The sequence below is a fragment of the Hylobates moloch genome, unplaced genomic scaffold (assembly GCF_009828535.3).
Source record: "Hylobates moloch isolate HMO894 unplaced genomic scaffold, HMol_V3 SCAFFOLD_2, whole genome shotgun sequence".
In the NCBI taxonomy this organism is placed as follows: Eukaryota; Metazoa; Chordata; class Mammalia; order Primates; family Hylobatidae; genus Hylobates; species Hylobates moloch.
In genome coordinates this window covers 89,837,244-89,844,909 of record NW_026652277.1, presented here as the reverse complement: position 1 = coordinate 89,844,909, position 7,666 = coordinate 89,837,244, and positions in this window count along the sequence as shown.

Genomic DNA, 7,666 nt, shown 5'->3' with positions numbered 1-7,666 from the left:
GTGGTTTTGATTTGCATTTCTCTGATGGCCAGTGATGATGAGCATTTTTTATGTGTTTTTTGGCTGCATAAATGTCTTCTTTTGAGAAGTGTCTGTTCATGTCCTTCGCCCACTTTTTGATGGGGTTGTTTGTTTTATTCTTGTAAATTTGTTTGAGTTCATTGTAGATTCTGGCTATTAGCCCTTTGTCAGATGAGTAGGTTGCAAAATTTTTCTCCCATTCTGTAGGTTGCCTGTTCACTCTGATGGTAGTTTCTTTTGCTGTGCAGAAGCTCTTTAGTTTAATTAGATCCCATTAGTCAATTTTGGCTTTTGTTGCCATTGCTTTTGGTGTTTTAGACATGAAGTCCTTGCCCATGCCTATGTCCTGAATGGTGTTGCCTAGGTTTTCTTCTAGGGTTTTTATGGTTTTAGGTCTAACATGTAAGTCTTTAATCCATCTTGAATTAATTTTTGTATAAGGTGTAAGGAAGGGATCCAGTTTCAGCTTTCTACATATGGCTAGCCAGTTTTCCCAGCACCATTTATTAAATAGGGAATCCTTATCCCATTTCTTGTTTTTGTCAGGTTTGTCAAAGATCAGATAGTTGTAGATATGCGGCATTATTTCTGAGGGCTCTGTTCTGTTCCATTGATCTATGTCTCTGTTTTGGTACCAGTACCATGCTGTTTTGGTTACTGTAGCCTTGTAGTATAGTTTGAAGTCAGGTAGCGTGATGCCTCCAGCTTTGTTCTTTTGGCTTAGGATTGACTTGGTGATGCGGGCTCTTTTTTGGTTCCATATGAACTTCAAAGTAGTTTTTTCCAATTCTGTGAAGAAAGTCATTGGTAGCTTGATGGGGATGGCATTGAATCTATAAATTACCTTGGGCAGTATGACCATTTTCACCATATTGATTTTTCCAACCCATGAGCATGGAATATTCTTCTATTTGTTTGTATCCTCTTTTATTTCATTGAGCACTGGTTTGTAGTTCTCCTTGAAGAGGTCCTTCACATCCCTTGTAAGTTAGATTCCTAGGTATTTTATTCTCTTTGAAGCAATTATGAATGGGAGTTCACTCATGATTTGGCTCTCTGTTTGTCTGTTATTGATGTATAAGAATGCTTGTGATTTTTGTACATTGATTTTGTATCCTGAGACTTTGCTGAAGTTGCCTATCAGCTTAAGGAGATTTTGGGCTGAGACAATGGGGTTTTCTAGATATACAATCATGTCATGTACAAACAGGGACAATTTGACTTCCTCTTTTCCTAATTGAATGCCCTTTATTTCTTTCTCCCACCTGATTGCCCTTGCCAGAACTTCCAACTCTATGTTGAATGGGAGTGGTGAGAGAGGGCATCCCTGTCTTGTGCCAGTTTTCAAAGGGTTTGCTTCCAGTTTTTGCCTATTCAGTATGATATTGGCTGTGAGTTTGTCATAAGTAGCTCTTATTATTTTGAGACACATCCCATCAATACCTAATTTATTGAGAGTTTTTAGCATGAAAGGCTGTTGAATTTTGTCAAAGGCCTTTTCTGCATCTATTGAGATAATCATGTGGTTTTTGTCTTTGGTTCTGTTGATGTGATGGATTACGTTTATTGATTTGCATATGTTGAATTAGCCTTGCATCCCAGGGATGAAGCCCACTTGATCATCGTGGATAAGTTTTTGATGTGCTGGTGGATTTGGTTTGCTAGTATTTTATTGAGGATTTTTGCATCCATGTTCATCAGGGACATTGTTCTAAAATTCTCTTTTTTGTGTGTGTCTCTGCCAGGCTTTGGTATCAGGATGATGCTGGCTTCATAAAATGAGTTAGGGAGGATTCCCTCTTTTTCTGTTGATTGGAATAGTTTCAGAAGGAGTGGTACCAGCTCATCTTTGTACCTCTGGTAGAATTCAGCTGTGATTCCATCTGGTTCTGGACTTTTTTGGGTTGGTAGGTTATTAATTATTGCCTCAATTTCAGAGCTTGTTATTGATCTATTCAGCATTCAGCTTCTTCCTGGTTTAGTCTTGTATGTGTCTGGGAATTTATCCATTTCTTCTAGATTTTCTAGTTTATTTGCATAGAGGTGTTTATAGTACTCTCTGATGGTAGTTTGTATTTCTGTGGGATCAGTGGTGATATCCCTTTTATCATTTTTTATTGCGTCTATTTGATTCTTCTCTCCTTTCTTGTTTATTAGTCTTGCTAGCAGTCTATCAATTTTATTGATCCTTTCAAAATATCAGCTCCTGGATTCATCGATTTTTTGAAGGGTTTTTTGTGTCTCTATCTCCTTCAGTTCTACTCTGATCTTAGTTTTTTCTTGCCTTCTGCTAGCTTTTGAATGTGTTTGCTCTTGCTTCGCTAGTTCTTTTAATTGTGATGTTAGGGTGTCGATTTTAAGTCTTTCCTGCTTTCTCTTGTGGGCATTTAGTGCTATAAATATCCCCGTACACACTGCTTTAAATGTGTCCCAGTGATTCTGTTATGTTGTGTCTTTGTTCTCATTGGTTTCAAAGAACATCTTTATTTCTGCCTTCATTTCGTTATGTACCTGGTAGTCATTCAGGAGCAGGTTGCTCAGTTTCCATGTAGTTGAGTGGTTTTGAGTGAGTTTCTTAATCCTGAGTTCTAATTTGATTGCGCTGTGATCTCAGAGACAGTTTGTTGTGATTTCTGTTCTTTTATATTTGCTGAGGATTGCTTTACTTCCAACTATGTGTTCAGTTTTGGAATAAGTGTGATGTGGTGCTGAAAAGAATGTATATTCTCTTGATTCAGAGTGCAGAGTTCTGTAGATGTCTATTAGGTCTGCTTGGTATGGAGCTGAGTTGAAGTCCTGGATATTCTTGTTAATCTTCTGTCTTGTTGATCAGTCTAATATTGACAGTGGGGTGTTAAGGTATCCCATTATTATGGTGCGGGAGTCTAAGTCTCTTTGTAGGTCTCTCAGGACTTGCTTTGTGAATCTCGATGCTCCAGTATTGGTTTCATATTTATTTAAGATAGTTAGCTCTTCTTGTTGAATTGATCCCTTTACCATTATGTAATGGCCTTCTTTGTCTCTTCTGATCTTTGTTAGTTTAAAATCTGTTTTATCAGAGACTGGGATTGCAACCGCTGCTTTTTTTTGTTTTCCATTTTTTGGTAGATCTTCTTCCATCTCTTTATTTTGAGCCTATGTGTTTCTCTGCACGTGAGATGGGTCTCCTGAATATAGCACACTGATGGGTCTTGACTTTTATCCAGTTTGCCAGTCTGTGTCTTTTAATTGGATATTTTAGCCCATTTACATTTAAGGTTAATATTGTTATGTATGAATTTGATCCTGTCATTGTGATGTTACCTGGTTATTTTGCTCATTAGTTGATGCAGTTTCTTCCTAGCATTGATGGTCTTTAAATTTGGCATGTTTTTGCAATGGCTGTACCGGTTGTTCCTTTCTATGTTTAGTGCTTCCTTCAGGAGCTCTTGTAAGGCAGGCCTGGTGGTGACAAAATCTGTCAGCATTTGCTTGTCTGTAAAGTATTTTATTTCTCCTTCACTTATGAAGCTTAGTTTGGCTGGATATGAAATTCTGGATTGAAAATTCTTTTCTTTAAGAATGTTGAATATTGGCCCCCACTTTCTTCTTGCTTGTAGGGTTTCTGCCGAGAGATCTACTGTTAGTCTGATGGACTTCCATTTGTGGGTACCCCAACCTTTCTCTCTGGCTGCCCTTAGCATTTTTTCCTTCATTTCAACCTTGGTGAATCTGAGAATTATGTGTCTTGGGGTTGCTCTTCTCTAGGAGTATCTTTGTGGAATTCTCTGTATTTCCTGAATTTGAATGTTGGCTTGCCTTGCTAGGTTGAGGAAGTTCTCCTGGATAATATCCTGAGGAGTGCTTTCCAACTTGGTTCCATTCTCCCTGTCACTTTCATGTACACCAGTCAAATGTAGATTTGGTCTTTTCACATAGTCCCATATTTCTTGGAGGTTTTGTTCGTTTTTTTTTTTTTTTTACTCTTTTTTTCTCTAAACTTATCTTCTTCATTTCATTAATTTGATCTTCAATCACTGATACCCTTTCTTCCACTTGATTGAATAGGCTACTGAAGCTTGTGCATGTGTTACGTAGTTCTCCTGCCGTTGTTTTCTGCCCCATCGGGTCATTTAAGGTCTTCTCTACACTGTTTATTCTTTTAGCCATTTGTCTAATCTTTTTTCAGGGTTTTTAGTTTCCTTGCAATGGGTTCAAACATCCTCCTTTAGCTTGTAGAAGTTTGTTATTACCAACCTTCTGAAGCCTATTTCTCTCAGCTTGTGAAAGTCATTTTCTGTCCTGCTTTCCTCTGTTGCTGGTGAGGAGCTGTGATCCTTTGGAGGAGAAGCGGTGCTCTGGTTTTAAAATTTTCAGATTTTTTGCTCTGGTTTCTCCCCATTTTTGTGGTTGTATCTATCTTTGGTCTTTGATGATGGTGACCTACAGATGGGGTTTTGGTGTGGATTTCCTTTTTATTTATGTTGATGCTATTCCTTTCTGTTTGTTAGTTTTCCTTCTAACAGTCAGGTCCCTCAGCTACAGGTCTGTTGGAGTTTGCTGGAGGTCCACTCCAGACCCTTTTTGTCTGGGTATCACCAGTGGAGTTTGCAGAACAGCAAAGATTGCAGAACAGCAAATATTACTGCCTGATCCTTCCTCTGTAAGCTTTGTCTCAGAGGGGCACCCAGCTGTATGAGGTGTCAGTCGGCCCTTACTGGGAGGTATCTCCAAGTTAGGCTACACAGGGGTCAGGGACCCAGTAGAGGAGGCAGTCTGTCCGTTCTCAGAGCTCAGATATCATGCTGGGAGAACCACTGCTCTCTTCAGAGCTATCAGACAGGGACATTGAAGTCTGCAGAAGTTCCTGCTGCCTTTTGTTCAGCTATGCCCTTCCCCTAGAGGTGGAGTCTACAGAGGCAGGTGGGCCTCCTTGTGCTGTGGTGGGCTCCACCCAGTTTGAGCTTCCAGGCTGCTTTGTTTACCTACTAAAGCCTCAGTAATGTCGGATGCCCATACCCCATCCAGGCTTGCCACCTTGCAGTTCTATCTGGGACTAGCAGTGAGGAAGTCTCCATCAGCTTGGGACCCGCTGATCCAGGTACAGGATATAATCTCCTGGTGTGCCGTTTGCTAAGACCATTGGAAAAGTGCAGTGTTTAGGTGGCAGTGTCCCAATTTTCCTGGTGTAGTCTGTCACGGCTGGTGTAGTCTGTCACGGATTCCCTTGGCTAGGAAAGGGAAATCCCATGACCCCTTGTGCTTCCTGGGTGAAGGGATGCCCTGCCCTGCCTTGGCTTGCCCTCTGTGGGCTGCACCCACTTTCTGACCAGTCCTAATAAAATTAACCAGGTACCTCAGTTGGAAATGCAGAAATCACCCATCTTCTGTGTTGATCACACTGGCAGCTGCAGACCAGAGCTGTTCTATTCGACCATCTTGCAATGGACCCAGTTGGATCTGATTTTTTTAAAGGATTCTATTTTTTTTTTTTTTTTTTTGTGGAGAATGAACTAGAAGGAGCCAAGAGTAGCTGTGGGGTCACCTAGGAAGTGCAGATAAGAGATGATGTTGGCTTAGAGAAGAGTCTTGGATGGTGACAGTAGTCATAGAAAGAAGTCAATGGATACATATTTACAAGTAGAATCAGTAAAACTTGCCAAATCATTAACTGTAGAGGGTGAAGAGGGCAATGTCAGGGATTAACCCTAAATTTCTGGCTTGGGTAAGACTGACCTAATGATAATATGGAGAAGTACGTTCTCTTTTGAACCCATTCCAATTAAGAGTTTTGTCTCTACCATTTCAGCCAAATTTCCCTTATCAGGGTCGTCAGTGATTTTCCTGTAGTCAAATCTTTGAGGGTAAATATCAACTCTCATCTTACCCTCCTGTTAGAAGCATCAGACAGAGCTAGTCTTTTCATGAAACTCTTAGTTATGCTCTAGTGGAACCTTCCTTTCCAGGTTGCTTCATTCCACCAGGTGTTCCTTCTTAGCCTTATTTGTTGGATCTTCTTTGCAACCTTCAAAGATTAGAGATGGTCCAAGGGTTTTCGTTGGATCATTTCTCTTTATTTACTTTACTCTCTAGGTAAATTTATTTAGTTCCTGGCTTTAAATTCAACTGACCACTTCCAAATTTATTATTTATTTCCTGATTTCTCCCTTAGACCCCAGAGTTATAGCTTACTCTCACCCTGTGCTCAAACCTGCCATTTTCACAGTCACCCCACCCCTTCCATATATGACAACTCCATTCTCCATTTGCTCAAGCCAAAAAATTAGAAGACATAATTGATTCCTTTCTTTCAAATCCTATACCCAAATCATCAGGAATTCCTCATGGAATTTCTGCATGTTCACACACGCAGAATCCAACCACTTCTCATTGCCTCTTCTGTGATTACCCCAGTCCAAGCCAGCACCTCCTCCATCTGGATTATTGCAAACTAGAGTCTTGCTTTCACCCTTGTTCTAATGCAGCCAGTTTACCACACAGCAGCTAAAGTGGTCCTTCTGAAAAAGAAATGAAGTCAGTCATCATTCTACCTGAACTATGCATTGGCTTTCCATTTTATGCTTTGTAAAAATCAAAGTCCTTACCAAGACCTACTTGGCTCTATATTATTTGGCTGTCTGATACGTCTCTAATGTTATATCTTCTTTTTTTTTTTCAGTGATTCTACCCATCATCTAGATTTTAAGCCCCGCATGCATTAGGTATTTGTCCTAATGCTCTCCTTCCCCTTGCCCCCCACCTGCTGACAGGGCTTAGTGTTTGATGTTCCCCTCCCTGTGTCCATGTGTTCTCATTTTTCAACTCCCACTTATGAATGAGAACATGCAGTGTTTGGTTTTCTGTTCCTGTGTTAGTTTGCTAAGGATGATGGCTTCCAGCTTCATCCATGTCCTTGCAAAGGATGTGAACTTATTGTTTCTTATGGCTGCATAGTATTCCAAAATGGGAGTTTCTCTCCACAAGCTCTTTCTTTGCCTGCCACCATCCTTCCAAGTTATGACTTTCTCCTCCTTTCCTTCTGCCATGATTGTGAGGCTTCCCCAGCCACATGGAACTGTAAGTTCTCCATTAAACTTCTTTCCTTGCAAATTGCCCATTATCAGCAGCATGAAAAAGGACTAATACATTAAATTGATACCAGTAGACTGGGGTGTTGCTGAAAAGATACCTGAAAACGTGTAAGTGACTTTGGAACTGGATAACAGGCAGAGGTTGGAACAGATTGGAGAGCTCAGAAGAAGACACGAAAATGTGGGAAAATTTGGAACTTCCTGTAGACTTGTTGAATGGCTTTGCCCACAGTGCTGATAGTGATATGGACAATAAATAAAGTCCAGGCTGAGGTGGTCTCAGATGGAAATGAGGAACTTCTTGGGAACTGGAGCAAAGGTAACTCTTGTTATGTTTTAGCAGAGACTGGCAGCATTTTGTGCGTACCCTAGAGATTTGTAGAACTTTGAACTTGAGAGAGATGATTTAGGATATCTAGTGGAAGAAGTTTCTGAGCAACAAAGCATTCAAGAGGTGATGTAGGTGCTGTTAAAGGCATTTAGTTTAAAAAGGGAAACAGCATAAACATTTGGAAAATTTGCAGCCTGACAATGCAATAGAAAAGAAAATCCCATTTTCTGGAGAAATTCAAGCC